This window comes from Cyprinus carpio, chromosome A2 (genome assembly GCF_018340385.1).
Source record: "Cyprinus carpio isolate SPL01 chromosome A2, ASM1834038v1, whole genome shotgun sequence".
Lineage (NCBI taxonomy): Eukaryota > Metazoa > Chordata > Actinopteri > Cypriniformes > Cyprinidae > Cyprinus > Cyprinus carpio.
Genome location: NC_056573.1, coordinates 14,256,617 through 14,272,129, shown reverse-complemented (window position 1 = coordinate 14,272,129; position 15,513 = coordinate 14,256,617). Strand labels below are relative to the sequence as shown.

The 15,513-nt window shown below is 36.8% G+C and overlaps 1 protein-coding gene across 5 annotated transcripts in view; it reads right to left on the bottom strand.

The window, feature by feature from the left end:
- Positions 1–15,513, bottom strand: part of LOC109079041 (disks large-associated protein 1-like) — a 122,830-nt gene that overhangs the window by 82,813 nt on the left and 24,504 nt on the right. For all 5 annotated transcript variants that reach the window (XR_006162185.1, XM_042774371.1, XM_042774378.1 and 2 more), the window contains exon 2: positions 3,112–3,188. The gene's annotated coding sequence lies outside the window, so the exon portion shown is untranslated. The remainder of the gene's footprint in view (positions 1–3,111; positions 3,189–15,513) is intronic.

Below are 15,513 nucleotides of genomic sequence, written 5' to 3'. Positions count from 1 at the left end.
ATGAAATGTTAGCCTTGAATTAATTAATTCACTAGATGTTTGTCATGAAATCTTCCTACTTGTATGATACATTTATTTTTAGAAATTCTTAATTTTATATTTTAGAACACTGAATAAGGCAAATAGTCAAAATATTTTTCCATACTCTGCTCTTTTTTCCCCCATAGGTTCTCCAGACCTGCGAATTACTTAAGTGAAGTACTTTTTTAAACTCCGCAGGAACCGGTGAGCCAAAGGAATTCATGTTGTTTTACATAATCCTCTAAAATTACAACGCAGTAACAAGTGTGTGAAGTAGCTAAATGAGTTTATGAATGAAATAAGTGCAGATAAAATAGCAGTGTTGCAGTTTACTTTTTCCATGCATTTCCTGGAAATGACTTATCAATTTCCACATTTCTAAATTGTGTAGGAACCCTTACTGTTTTAATTTAGATACTTAAATATCTATTTATTGGATCACGAAGGGTCCCCAAGCTGGGACTCGAACGCACGTTGCTCGAAGCACTGCTTGTACAAGGAAATCGGCTCCGACTGTTAGATGTTTAAATAGGCTAAAGGTTATAATTATAAAAAAAATATTATTTTAGTTAAACACGGCACATTTGTTTAGTGATAATAACTACGAAAAAAGATAGGCTGTAAGACCATAAACATAATGGTCTTATCAAACACTGTACGAAATTCTTGTTCAAGCTCCGCCTACTTCTTTTATCCTGATACAGATACGAATACGAATAATTTTGTGATTTATACAGATACAAATACAGATACAAATACTGGCTTCGCTGCACACCCCTAGTGCCCATGTTCTTTTCGGAACTTCTGCCTATTATTTAAATGTCAGTATGAAATAAAAACATCCCAACAACACACAATACAGTCTCAATAAATCCAAACAAAATAAAAAAAAAAATATCTTTTATAACAACAAAGCAATCATTATAACATAAGCAATATCTTTTTTTTTTTTTAAATGCTCAAACTTTGGAAATAATCACTCATTTTTAAGAGTTTTGAAATAACTTTAGGAGACGTAGAAGCCGATTATCAGTTAAATCCTACTACAGTTACCAGGAAATCTTTTTAACCGGAAATCAGTTAGGACTATTAGGCATACGTTAGATCACCTAATTAATATTCATGAGTCATGTTGAAAATGTTAACGCTATATCCCATCCACTTTTGAGGACATTCCTTTGCAGTTGCTTCTAGCTGTTTAACTAGGTTGTATAACTCATACTGTCATGACCTAAAATAAAAGAACGATATTGATTTCAGAACAAGTACACAGCTAGAAGAATTTGAACCAAAAATTAATTACTTTAATTAATACATAAAATAAAAAAAATGTGGCATCATATCTTCCTCGGTTCTTGGCTGTCACCTCGCAGTCAATGGACGTCATTCTAGATTAGTCATCAAGTACTGCTCTTCAGATCGACTTATACTCAGACATTGTTGTGGACTGAATGATGTTTTCTTTTACATGCTGCATTTATTATAAAGTGCCCCTGTCATTATGTGTCATGCTGCGTGGGATTAGAATGTTTATTAAAATATATGGATGATCTAGACAATTGATGGAGTTAAGTTTAACAACCTCGTATTTCCAATGTTCTATTTTAGCAAAGGGTACATGCTGTTACAACTGCACTGAAAGTACAAATTCAGAAGGAATGATTCATAGCTCTTCCATATTTCAACATCTATCCCCACAGAATTCAAAAACACTTTAGAAGAGAAAAATTTAAAACTAAAGCGTTTAAAATCAAATCACATCTTATCAAACACTGCAGACCCACTATGCAGTGAAATTATTGTTTTGCTTGTATTATGGAAGCTGTAGATTGAACATTCATCCAGCAGCATTAAATTATGTAGGCCGTGTCACTGCCTCCATTTAACTGGTGTTCCTGTGTAGCAAACAGTTCTGTCCTAATGAAAGCAGCCAGGCTGCAGCACTCCAAAAGCCCTTATCAGTGTGTGTCAGATTAGTCCTCTACAGAGCACTCCTAGATAACTTTACAGCCATGAGTCTCGTCCAGTGAACCTGCAGACTGTGTGTGGAGCGCTGGAGCTGCAGTATCAGATGATAGTCCTGTGCAGGACAGTTAATCCACATACACTGCTGATTCACAGGAGACACAGCCATGGAAGAAACTCCATCCTCAATATAACCGCACCTGCTATTTGTCTGAAAGCACTCCGTTTAGCTGCTAGCCTAAAGCTATGACAACTGGAGGTCATTTGTGAACATCTGGATTGTCATAACAGCTTGCAGTCAAATTCCAGTAAAAATATCTAAACATCCTTAAATGCAATGTTTACTTGAAGTTTTCTACTAATTTATATAAAAAAAGTCTAATTTATATTGTTAATACAATGACTTGGATCATGAGCATGTTTTTTTTATTTCTGCATTAAAATTTATTATTATATTTTTGGCAGGCATTAAGTCAAAAATGGCAGGGAGGTACAACAGTCCTGATATGAGAGTGGTTTGGGAGCCTCATAAAAGAAGGAAATTCTCAAAATTATCTTTTAGTTTAATTTTTCAAAGAAAAATATTTTAAAACTGCTTCACTGCTTATTCAGTTTTCTTTTAAATGCAATATTCAAAATGTTTTTTTCTTTTTTTTTGTAAAAACTTGAAAATTATACTTATTTTTTAAAATACTGATTGAGATGGGTACACTAACATTCTAAGAAAAATGTTTTATTACGTTTGTTAAAATGTGATGATTTAAACTGAAAATCAGTAATTGTGAATATCAACCAAAAACTAGCCTCCTGTCTTAATCTATTATATTTTCCTTGAAAAGAGATGAATGTGTGTGAGTGTAGGTGTGTGTCCTACCCCATCTGCCTGTGGCTTATAACGGACAACTTTGAGTCCTTTTATGTTGTCCACAATAACACATCAACCAACAGAGAGATGCATAATAAACAATGCTCCATCTAATTAAATTATTATTAAGAATATTACAATCACGTCAAGAATGAGGTTAATCTAAATGATACCAAACAAACAGCCTTAGCAAACCAGCCAGATTTCCACAAAGCTCTAATACAACACAATATTTGGGGAACACATGAAATCATACTCACGCTCAACAGTTCCTCATTTTCGGCTGATATATTCCAGTGCACACAGGAATTCTTTTGTTACAAAACTCCACACCAACCTGACGGGGATAAAGAGAAACAGAACTGAGGTTATTAAATTTAGCAAGAGCACCAACAGGGACGTTCACAAAGCCAGAAAATGTACTGCTACCTAATTTGAGCAAGAGAAGAATAACATGGGAGAGGCTTTATGGTTCTCATTAGAAGTTGGTGTGTGTTTATTATATGAGATGAAGACAGAAGGAGAGGGCTGAATGAGCAGAGCATTCTTCCTGACACACTCTTTAAAGGAGCACAGATGAAAGATTGTAAACAAACATGACTAAACAAATATAAAGTGCATTTACAGACAGGTAGATGTTGTCCTTGGAAATATGCACGTGAAATATTAAATAATCATGTTTCAGACCACCCAGAATTTCTAAGAGCAGTGCAGTTCAAGTGATCTATAGTCCATCAAGCAACAATTGGGTATTTGAAAACAGTTTGTGGATTTGTTTATTTAAAAAAAAAAAAAAAAAAAAAAAAAAAAAAGTAGAAGAAGAAGAAGCAGGCAACAGGAAACAAGATTTTTTTTTTTTTTACATAAATTTATGAAACTTAAAAAACTTTATGACTTCAAATAAAAATATGGACTTTAAATGGGTTAAATTAGTGTAAAAATAGTATTTAATTTCATGATTTTTCCACACATATTTCCGGAAAGATAATATGTGTAAATGTGTAAATCGTGTGCATTTGTATGGATGACACTCATGGAATATTTCTGAATTGACTATATTTTTTTCTTGTGTACCAATAAAATAATAATTTGTGTAAACAAAAACTGCACAAAAGCTAAAACTATCTACAAAACAAGATCTGTTTATCTGAATTATTAATTTGGAAAAGTAACACTTTAGGCTTGAGATCATGCATCTAACCAAAATGTTTAAGGAATATCAATACAATTCTGCTTTGAAAACTGTAATGGAACGTGATGTTTTTCACTAAATTCTAAACAATTAAACCACAGATTTTGGTTGTCATGGAGAAGACAAAGGCTTTCGCTTCTCATCTCTGGCAAGTTTAATATCAAACCAGCCTTCAAAATAAACATTCTTCATGGCACTTCAAGGACAGAACTCTGTCATGTCATTTAACTAAGACTCCAAAGAGCCCTTTATGAGCTCCATGGGGAGATATCAGATCAATATTATAATTTCACCCCAACATTTGCATATAAAACTCTTTATGAGATCCTCCACAGTAGCAGACGTCAAAGCATTAGAGAGAGCCATGGATGTATCATGAGATAACACACACTCACACACATACATACAAATGAGCATTTGTATGATTAAGCGGGCTCTTCCTGAGCCTCCGGATGCAGCTCAGGACAAGCTGTTTCCTCTGCATCATTATTCACACAGACGAGCATCATTGGCTTTGATCATTAGATGTTATCTTTGATGAAAGTCTGTAACACAAACGGGTAAACTGTTGGCTGAGTGTGAGACGTAATGAGCGGGAAGCGCTGTGTTGATTTCCCTGCTGAACTGAATTTATGGAGGTTTTCTGTCCTGTACCCTCTCTATAGATCCCATAGGTGATCCAGAGTTATTATACAGCGAACACTTCTTCTTAAAGTGATACATTACATGGATTAAGTCCTTAACCTCCCAGTTGAACGACTATTACTATGCACTGGATAATTTCAGGGCTGAAACTCAAGCAACTCAGCAACATCTTCATCCATGTTCCTTCAAAGCGATAGTTCACCCAAAAAACTTGTAGGAATTTCTTTCAGCTGCTAAATACAAAAGAAGATATTTTGAAGAATGGTGGTAACCAAACAGTTGAAAGTAGCCACTGACTTACACAGTATGGAAAAAAAAAATACTGGTGTGAGTGATGACAGATTTTTTCAGTAAAATATGCTTTTAAGGCATATGGAACAAAACAATACCAACAAAACTATAATATATTCCATGTTGATATTAAACTACTTTTATTAACACACAAATTTATTTTACAAAGAAACAGCAAGCAACACAGAATAAATTATTATTATTATTTTTAAGAAGAAATACTGAAATTGTATTTTCTTGTAAAACTTACTCCAAAGATCTTGTTTTATTTACAACTTTGAAATGTATTTTAACAGTATACAATACTACAGCTACGATAATATAATAATGTGGCTGATGTTCAACTACTATTATTAATGGTCACTATTTCAGATCATTAATTAATAAAACAGCACCACAAATATTCATGGTAGACGGTGTGGATGTGTACTTCACAATTTATTCACTGAGAAAAGTCTCAATCACAAATAATTTCATGTGTCAAGATATTTCAATTTGGACATCACTAAAGTAATAAAATGAAATAAAATAAAATAAAACAAATAAAATAACAAATAAAATTGTTTTATTTCATAAAAATTAAAAACTTACAACATTAAGCTTTAATTTAATTCACTTCACTTCACTTCACTGCACTTCACTTCACTTCACTTCACTGCACTTCACTTCACTTCACTTCACTTCACTTCACTTCACTTACCATACAATACAATATATTACATTACAGCCCTGCAAGGAAGTGTTTGCCGTTTTAAGAACTCTTATTGACTTTGTTTTAGTTATTAAATATAGTTTGACCTGGTGTGAAAAAATGTGTTTGAACTACTTTGTTGCCATCAAGAGATTATAGTCTTTTCTTACATAATAAAGTGCTGATATAACTTTGCATACAGATCACACTTATGCAGTCCAGCGCCTCAGGCACAAACAAACAATTTACTATGGAGAAATCTATTAGCATACAGTACAGTATACAGTGAAATGCACTCAGATGCATAAACAACCTCTCACAATGTCCTTGAACGAAAAGCACATTAAACTTCTTTCAGTATCTCAGTACTTTAAAGGGGTCATATGATGCGATTTCAAATTTTGCTTTCTCTCTGGAGTGTTACAAGCTCTTGGTGAATAAAGAAGATCTGTAAAGTTGCAAAGACTAAAGTCTCAAATCCAAAGAGATATTCTTTATAAAAGTTGAGACTCGTCCATGTCCCCCTGAAATGGCTTATTCTAACACGCCCCCACATACCTACGTCAGTATGTGGGAAGATTTGCATAACGCCGCCTAGATGTTCACGCAAAGAAAGAAGGCGTACCTTTTATTCTCGTTGTAGTATTGTTGTTGCCGCCGCCGCCATGTCGTTTAGACGCTGTGTGTTTCACTGTGAAAGCGAAACTACTTTGTTTGGCCTTCCAAAAGAGGATGATATCCGCTTTGTCATGTCTGGAGCTGATCCGTGCTGGTCGCTGAGGAAATACATCAACTTTGCACTGTGGATCCCAGAATGGGCTTTCACCATGGACAAAGTGGAATCCAGCCTGGGTTCGTCAACATGTGGTTGCTGCAAGCACAAGGTATGCTCCTTCGTAGAATCCGCCTCAAGCCGCCCGCCTCTGCTCACTCAAGCCGGCCGCAGCACACTCTAGACCGCGGCTCGCTCTAGAACGCGGCTCACTCTAGACCTCCGGCCTCTGCTCACTCAAGGCCACTGTGTGTGACGCTGTTTCATTGAGAAAGTGAACCTACTTTGTTTTTGCCTTCCAAAAGAAAACACGACTAGAAATCATGTTTATATCACTTTATAATGGGTTTTATTTTTTATGTCTTGTTGCTCTGGTCGGACAAGGCATCACAATATGTTAAGAGGCGTAACATTTCTGTCACACGCTTCAGGCATTCAGCCAATCACAACCCACTGGATAGCTGGCCAATCAGAGCACACCTCGCTTTTCAGAGTGTTGAGCCTTGTAAAAATCGACGTGTTTCAGAAGGCGGGGTATAAAGGAGAAACAATAATGTACAGTATGTGGAAAATAATGTGTTTTTTTAACCTTAAACCGCATAAACACATTAAATCACACAAAAAAAACAAAAAAACAAAATAATTATCATCATAACAACACCACCCCTTTAAATAAAATGCTAAACCACCAAAACATACATCTTCAGCAGCCGCACATCTTCTTGAGTTGACCTTTGAACCTCCTGCCTCACTAATACAGGAGTATTACTGTCTTGACAGGCCGCATATAGAGCTTAGCCTAATTCAATTGTCTGCTATTCTCAGTCCTCATACTAGAGGCTCTTCTTACACCCAGCTCCTGTGTGTAAGCGCCTGTGATTGATGGAGATAATGAATGAGTCTACATCCATTACCGTGATGCAGGCTGCTGTGTGAAGTAATATCAAAGCAGGGACGTGGTGGGAACGTTGAGCGCTGGAGAGGCCAGGAGCCTGAGCAGCCAGTCTCACTGATATATGGCATTGCCTCAGGCTACCTGGCAACTGACTAACCCATGCTAATGCAATATGTTCACTTTTAGAGCAGCTCAGATTGCTGTTCTTCACACAGCATTCAAACTAATTTAGAAATTCAGAGGGGGAATTGTGAATATAGCTACTGTTGTTTTAAAACCCGCTCTGATCGAAGCTGGAAGCGTTAAAGGGATAGTTTACCCAAAATCCCCAGTTGCTCCCCGGGCGCTGGATATAGCTGCCCACTGCTCCAGGTGTGTGTTCACAGTTTGTTCACTTCTCACTGCTGTGTGTGTGCACATGGATGGGATAAATGCAGAGCACCAATTCAGAGTATGGGTTACCCTACTTGGCAAATGTCACAACTTACTTACTTAAAAATGAAAATTCTGTCATCATTTACTCACAATCATGTCATTCGAAACCTGTATATTTTTTCTTTCTCCTGAGTAACACAAGAGAAGACTTTTTGAGGAATGTTGGTATCTAAACTACCCTGTTTTCAATTGACTTCCATTGTGTCTTTTGTGTTCCCCAGGATAAAGTCATTGAGTTCTGGATCAACACGAGGGTGAGTAAATGAGGACAATTTTCATTTTGGGTTGGACTATCCCTTTTATGTTTCCACTTAAACATGTTGCATTTAGTGCTACATACAGTACAGAACTACACAAAAACAAAAATACAATGTATTTAAAAACTTATGTATGTAAATATATAATATAATTACAAGATATAATAGGATGCTAATGATACTAAAATATCACTACAATGTATTTAAAAACTTATGTATGTAGATATTTATGTATTTATTAATTCAATTATTTTGAAAAAAAAAAAGTGAAAAAAGTGACATTTGCCAAGTATGGTAACCCATACTCGGAATTGGTGCTCTGCATTTAACCCATCCAAGTGCACACACACAGCAGTGAGAAGTGAACACACCGTGAACACACACCCGGAGCAGTGGGCAGCTATATATCCAGCGCCCGGGGAGCAACTGGGGGTTCAGTGCCTTGCTCAAGGGCACTTCAGCCATGGGTATTGAGGCTGGAAGAGAGCACTGTTCATTCACTCCCTCCCACCTACAACTCCTGTCGGCACCGAGATTTGAACCTGTGACCTTCGGGTTACAAGTCCAACTCTCTAACTATTAGGCCACAGCTGCCCCAGTAGTGCCTCCCTTCAAGCTGCCCCTTGAAGTGCCTCCGTCCTATATATACAGTATATATATTTATTTTTATTGGCAATAATAAAATTTATAGCTTGTTAAAACGAATAAAACAAATAATGGATACGGACCAAACAAATTAATAAGTCACAGACACTTGATGCCATTTCCAAGATGACAATCCACGCCTTCATTTACTTTAATAAAAAAGAAACAACTTAACCAGAAAAAAACACTACACAATAATTCACAGAAAAATATTTACAAAAATATATTAACAAATAAATGCAAAGAAATATCTACAATAAAAGTACACAGGTAGGGCAGCTATAAAAACAGAAAACACCTGCCTAAGCCTGTTCTCACCAGCAGATCTCACCTGACTCCTGATAAAATGAAACAGGTGAGTTTTCCGGAGTTCTGCTTCCCTCACAATGCTTACTAAATAACCAAAGTGTGAGCTAATAAATAAATCCACTACCCGTTACGGATTAGAAAAAAACACTAACAACACATTACACTATATACCAGATTACTCAGAATCAACAGATGCACAAAAACACAAATTAAACAATAAAAAAAGACACTGAATCACTCCAGGGAAGCAAAGAGAGAGATGACCAAGAGGAACAATGGGAATAAGAGCAAGACCACCATCGTCGCCCCCAACACCAATTTATCAGGAATCCCCGATGGCGCCACACAGCTCCCACGAGTTGGGAATTCCCTCTTAATATTAAAATATTACAAATTCAAACAGGCTTCCCTGAATATTAAAATCTAAAAAAAACTCAAAAGGGCTTTCCTGAATACTCCCCGTCAACCATTGGTCAAGAAAACACATAAACCCCACTCAGAAACGTACACCGGTTGAGCCAATATTGCTATGTCATGCTGGTCAGCATTTAATTCTAGTGCTACTGGAAAGCAAGGCTAATACTGGTCAAAGAAGTTCCACACCACAGTGAACCTCATGTCCTTACAAACGTTAATGGTAACAGATATTATCTCTGGCTCCTTGTGTATATTAAGTAATAATTTGAGTAAGGCCTCACCCATGTTTTCTGAACCTCATTCCAGGCATCTGCAGTAAAGCAGCTCAGATCCCACAGCACTGCACAGTTCATCTGACACCCAGCCTGATCATGTGACACAGATGAAAGACAGACGAAAAGCAGCAATACCTCTACTGCCTCATATATTTACTAAGTGCCGTGCTTTGCAGTATTGATGCTTGTATATTCGTACTGATACTTGCATAGTACTGAATGTGGATTTTCATACTTAAGCTATAACGAACAAATTAGGGGTCGACCGATTATCGGCATGGCCGATTATCGGCGCCGATATTAAGCATTTTTATTGTTATCGGCATCGGCCATTTTCAAAAACTGATTTGCCGATAAAACCATTTTATTTTGAAATGCGCGATCTGGCACTGATCCAGCCACCTCAGTCAGAGCGCACCGCTCTGTGGCCTAAACTAAGCCCCGCCCACATCGTCCGTCTGATTTGTTGGGAGTCACGAGCCTGGCCAATCAATACGACTGGCGCGGCTGGAAAATGTTCCGCTCTCACACCGAAAGCACAGGAGCTGCTTCAGTGATCATCATCACACATCAATAAGTTATCTCTCGAAGGTAAGAATGCAGTAAACGTTCCTGAAGTTGCAATAAATCACTACACTGAAGTTGCAAAACACCTAAATATAATCGATTTATGATGACAAGCCCCGTTCAGTTATTATACTGTGAATTCCCGGTCAATGTCCGTCATTGCAGTGATATGCTTTAACGGATCATCACATCAGTGCTGAGATAGTGAAACTAAAACCTACTTCTCTCACCATTCGGCCAACTTAACGTTATATTGTGAATAGATTATCAACACGAATGAATTCACTCACGTCTGCTGCGTTTTTTTTTTGTGTTGTTCACATAGCTTCACTGAACAGCTTCCGTTCCGTTAGGGCTCTTAGTCAAAAAAAATGCGCATATTTGGAAAAATATTGCTTTATTCTAACATGATTGCAAAATAATTTATCATACAGATACAGAATTACCATTATGCAATTTTGAAGAGCTGAAAGGGCATCAAGCGCGAGCTCTGACGCCCTGACGCGACGCGAGCTCCCTATTCCTGATTTAGTTATCTCCGCGGCCGCGCTCTCTCATTTCACTAATAACCAGGGTGCGATTTGCCGGGGTGGATGGGGGGCATTCCCCTTCTGGTCTATGCATCCCCTGGCCTCTGCTGAATAACTTTTATCCCCGGTGGGTATAAAAACATCATGCAAACCCGCTCTGACGTCCAGATCTGAATCAAATGATTCGCGATACGCGATCCGATTGAAGCGCATCGAAACAGTGAATCATTTTACGACGCAATGGTTTAACTGATTCGGAGTTTCAAAAAGCTCCGTTGTGTTCTTTGCTCGCTTTCTCGATGTAATTTGTTGTTTGAATAACCGTGGACATTAAATCATTACAATTAATAGGCCTAACGTAGGCTTACAATGTTTTTATTAAACTGAGATGACACTAAATACAATTTCCGTCGTATTAAAAACATTTCATAAAATCTTTCAAAAGCATCCCCCCCCTGTTTATTTCACAAATCGCACCCTGCTAATAACCCTATGCTAATAACGTAAATTGTCAATAATCTCACATTGCACGTTTCTGGATGACGCTGTCCTGTATACTTCCTAGTTTGTATCGCCGTGATAAACAGTCTAAAAAAAAAAAAAAAAAAAAACACTATAACAATATGGGTTTGTGTGTGATTTTAATGCAATTCTGGGTTGCAAATAAAATGCTAAATAATATACACACACACACACACACACACACACACACACACACACACACACACACACACACACATATATATAATATATATATATATATATATATATATATAGATTATAGATTACATTTTTTTTGCATTATTATTTGTTCATTTGTTGCTGTTTAAATTTGCTTTAAGTTTTACTTAGTTTACAGAATGCTGCTGATGGATGCTCCTAGCACTTTTTATGTTTGTTGTTATTATTAATATTAATGTTGTTATTATGAACAGTTCTCAGAATTAAAGATGTGTTAAAATAATTTAAAGAGAGTCTTTGTCAGAGGCCTTTTTATATCTTAATTTTGACATTAATTTTCATTTTTACACTAGACACATATCGGTTCAAAATATCGGTTATCGCTCTCCTTGATCTGTAATAATCGGTATCGGCATCGGCCCTGAAAAATGCATATCGGTCGATCCCTAGTACAATGAGCTAGAACGATGGGATTTGAAACAAACAGCACAGACAGGATGCTTTCACTGACACAATGACACTGGTGTGAACCCAAATTTGAAACCTCAACACAATCAACACATCACCAAGGACCACTGATAGTGTTGCATGTGCTTTGTTCTTCACCTTTCAGCAGGCTGTAGCTAACTACGGTACGTGTGTGTTTTTTTTTTTTTTTTTTTTTTTTTTTTTTTTTTTTTTTTTGTATAAATAATTGTGTGAGAGAGAGAGAGAGGGAGAAATAATCATTTTAGCTGAATTATTTGCAAGTCAGTCAGTCAGAGAGTCAGATGGCTGGATCTTTGGTGGTTTAAATGATCCATATGTCTTCTTGTTGCTCATTAGCACTATTTCATTACATATTCATTGCTATTGCATTACATGCAATACTGCAATTCTGGGTTTGGACACACATACACTGTATATTATATGATTTCTGAAAGATCATGTGACTCTGAGACTGGAGTAATGACTGCTGAAAGTTCAACTTATAATGTCTTTTATCCATGGTTCTGGTTAACTCAGACAATAAAACAAGAGGTGTACTATATTCTCAAAAGCACATGAAATGCTGTCAAATATTGATAAAGCTGGGTAAGAAGTAATGCACACAGCTCAGGAAATGCAATTTACTAAATACTATCATGACATTCTGTGCATTAACTGGGCCATGGGTAAAAACCTAGAGACCTTGGAAAAAGATGAGCAGAAGAAAAAGAATTGATCAAGGCCTGAGAAAAGCTGGAATGGGTTAAGGGTGAAGAAGAAAAGAGGGAATGGGAGGAAGGGGTGAAGAAACAAGGATGGGCATTGGAAGAGCTGAAGAAAGAGCAGAGGAGAGCAGAGAGGAAAACGACATTAGTGAAGACACACAGAAAACAGAAAAAATACTATTATTTACAGGATAAAATAAATCCACCAGTAGTGCTTGCTCTATTCATAATAGGTAACAAAAACTGCTTATTTAAATATTAAAAGTTCAATCACTTTAATGGTGAAATGGTCTGTATGTGCCAATGACAGGTGTAAAAAGAGACAGCCCACGACCTCTCCAGAGTGAAGTGCTCTGTGATTTCAGGATCAATGGGCCTCTCAGCTAAAACTGCATGAGGCCTCTCATGGAGAGCAGTCACTGGAGCTTCTCACGAGAGCACTGCACTGGCTACAACAGCCGTCAGACAAAACTCACAATCGTCTTTACACAAGGACCTACAGCCTTTATACTCAACTTCAAAAACAATGCCACAGACTTCAGTATTTAAGTACATTTCTCAGAGGAGATTTTGTCACGATCACAAGATGGAGTGACATTGATGGCCACCAGAGGGAACTCCATCCAAGACTTCTGCCACTCTGTCAATGACTTCATTCCCCATAATCCTCTGCCCGTTCTCATCAGCACTCATTGTTTGCACCTGTGTCTCATTAGCCTTGTTAGCTCACCCTAAATAAGCCTGGTTCTCTCTGTCATTCATGGCTATGTCCTGAACGTGTCTGTACTGTAATTCTAAGCCTTGTTTCCTGGTTTTGCCTATTTTTGGATTACCCTTTGATTATGTTTTGGCCCTGTTATTGTTTGGACTGATAGCCCATATTATTAGTGGTGGGCAGAGCGAGGCTTCATGAAAGACTGAAAAAGTCGAAGCAAATGTGCAGAGGCTTCGAAACAATTCGACAGCCATCTCTATGGTGACACCTAGTGGTCATTTTGAAGTATTGCTTTGAAACATTATTGACAGCGAATCAGTTAAGCGAATTGACAAATTATAACATATATGTTGTGCTCGGCATTCCACCATGTGAGTTGGGGGAGTGGTTAGAGTGCACGATTGGTATGTTGTCTGAACCTGTCACTTTAGGGGTGAAGCATAAATATAATTCTAATAAATATTTGAAAGTTGTGTTTTTATTGTTCTGTTCTTGTAATGTGTTGTAACATCTCTCTGACAACTGAATGAACTTTGTGAATATGTTATTTTGGTCATGAAAAAATGTACATTATTAAAAGACATCAAGCCACAACGCCTGGCAATTTTTAAATATAAAGATTTCTGTTTAAATATATTAATTGTTCTGCTGCATTAACTCCACTTTTATACTTTGCGGGAGTTAGGTTAAGACAGATGTGCGATCATGTGGTTTGTTCCCGATCATGTCAATCAAAAGTAGATTCGGGTCTTGAAAAACTTGTGAAATGCTCCGATGCTTTTATTCGCCTTAGTCATGTGACATGGGTGTTTCGAATCACACTTCGGAGCAGTGTTTCGAAACATCTGCACTTCGGGATCTCGACACCATGTCAAAACGTCAGTTTCGCGTCAGCCATCCCTACATATTATGACCTTTGCCTGCTTTTGGACTTTGATTTTGGATTAACCCTTTAATAAATACTGTGTCTGGATCCTCAAACTTTGTGTCCCTGTGCAGTTTCGTGACGGATTTATACCAGAATCATGCAATTTCTCATTTAATTAAAGAATGAGAACTGCTTCCTAAAAATTTTTTGTTGACAAGGAAAATGCTAAACATCATAACTAGCAGAGGGAAAAAAAGTACCATGGTATCATAATTATTTTTGTATATGGTTTCATGATAATAGCATGCTTTTTAAAAACAACAATGGTTGTAAGTGCATTTAAAAACATCACTTGTAAAACATTCATATAATTTAATGAAATATTTGTGATATGTAAGATTTTTTCATGTTTTCGAAAGTCTCTTAGGCTGCATTTATTTGATTAAAATGCAGTAAATACAGTAATATTGTCTAATGTTATTACAATTTACAATAACGGTTTTCTATTTTAATATAATCTGGTGATAGAAAAGATTCATTTACAGCAGTCATTACTCTTCCATAAATCATTCTAATATGCTGATTTGGTGCTCAAGGAACATTTCTGATTATTATCAATGTTGAAAACAGTTTGTTTTGCCTAATATTCTTATTGTGGAGACCATGATTCATTTTTTTTTTCAGAATTCTTTGATGAAAAGAAGGTTAAAAAGAAATGCATTTTATTTGAAAAACAAATCTTTTGTAACATTATAAATGTCTTTACTGTCATTTTTGATCGTTTGCATTCTTGCTGAATAAAAGTACTTTCAAAAAAGAAAAAGAAAAAAGAAGAAGTAGTAATGATAGTATACACATATGTTTTGGATAAGTTAAATTGTCATTATACATTAATTTTGATATTTACCAACAGGGGTGGATTAGACCATGACAACCAGCAAAAACTCGACCCCTTGAAGGATAATAAATATTAAGATATATAAATTTTGTACTCATACGTTACCATGGTATGATCACATTAATATACAGTACATATAATTCCATTACAGGATACTATGCTTGGGTAAGTAAGACTGTGGACACGTAAATAACTGTAGAGGCTGCATGAGGTTGGTTTTCCAGCAGTTAGAGATGAGTAAGAGAGCGCACCACCCCCGGCACTGTGCTCTGCCTGGCCACCGAGTGGGCGTGCAGACTGGCACCTCACTGACATCATCACTGCTGGTGCACACTGACAAAGGGATGCACACACCTTCCTGTACAGCCTCTGCATAAGAATTACTA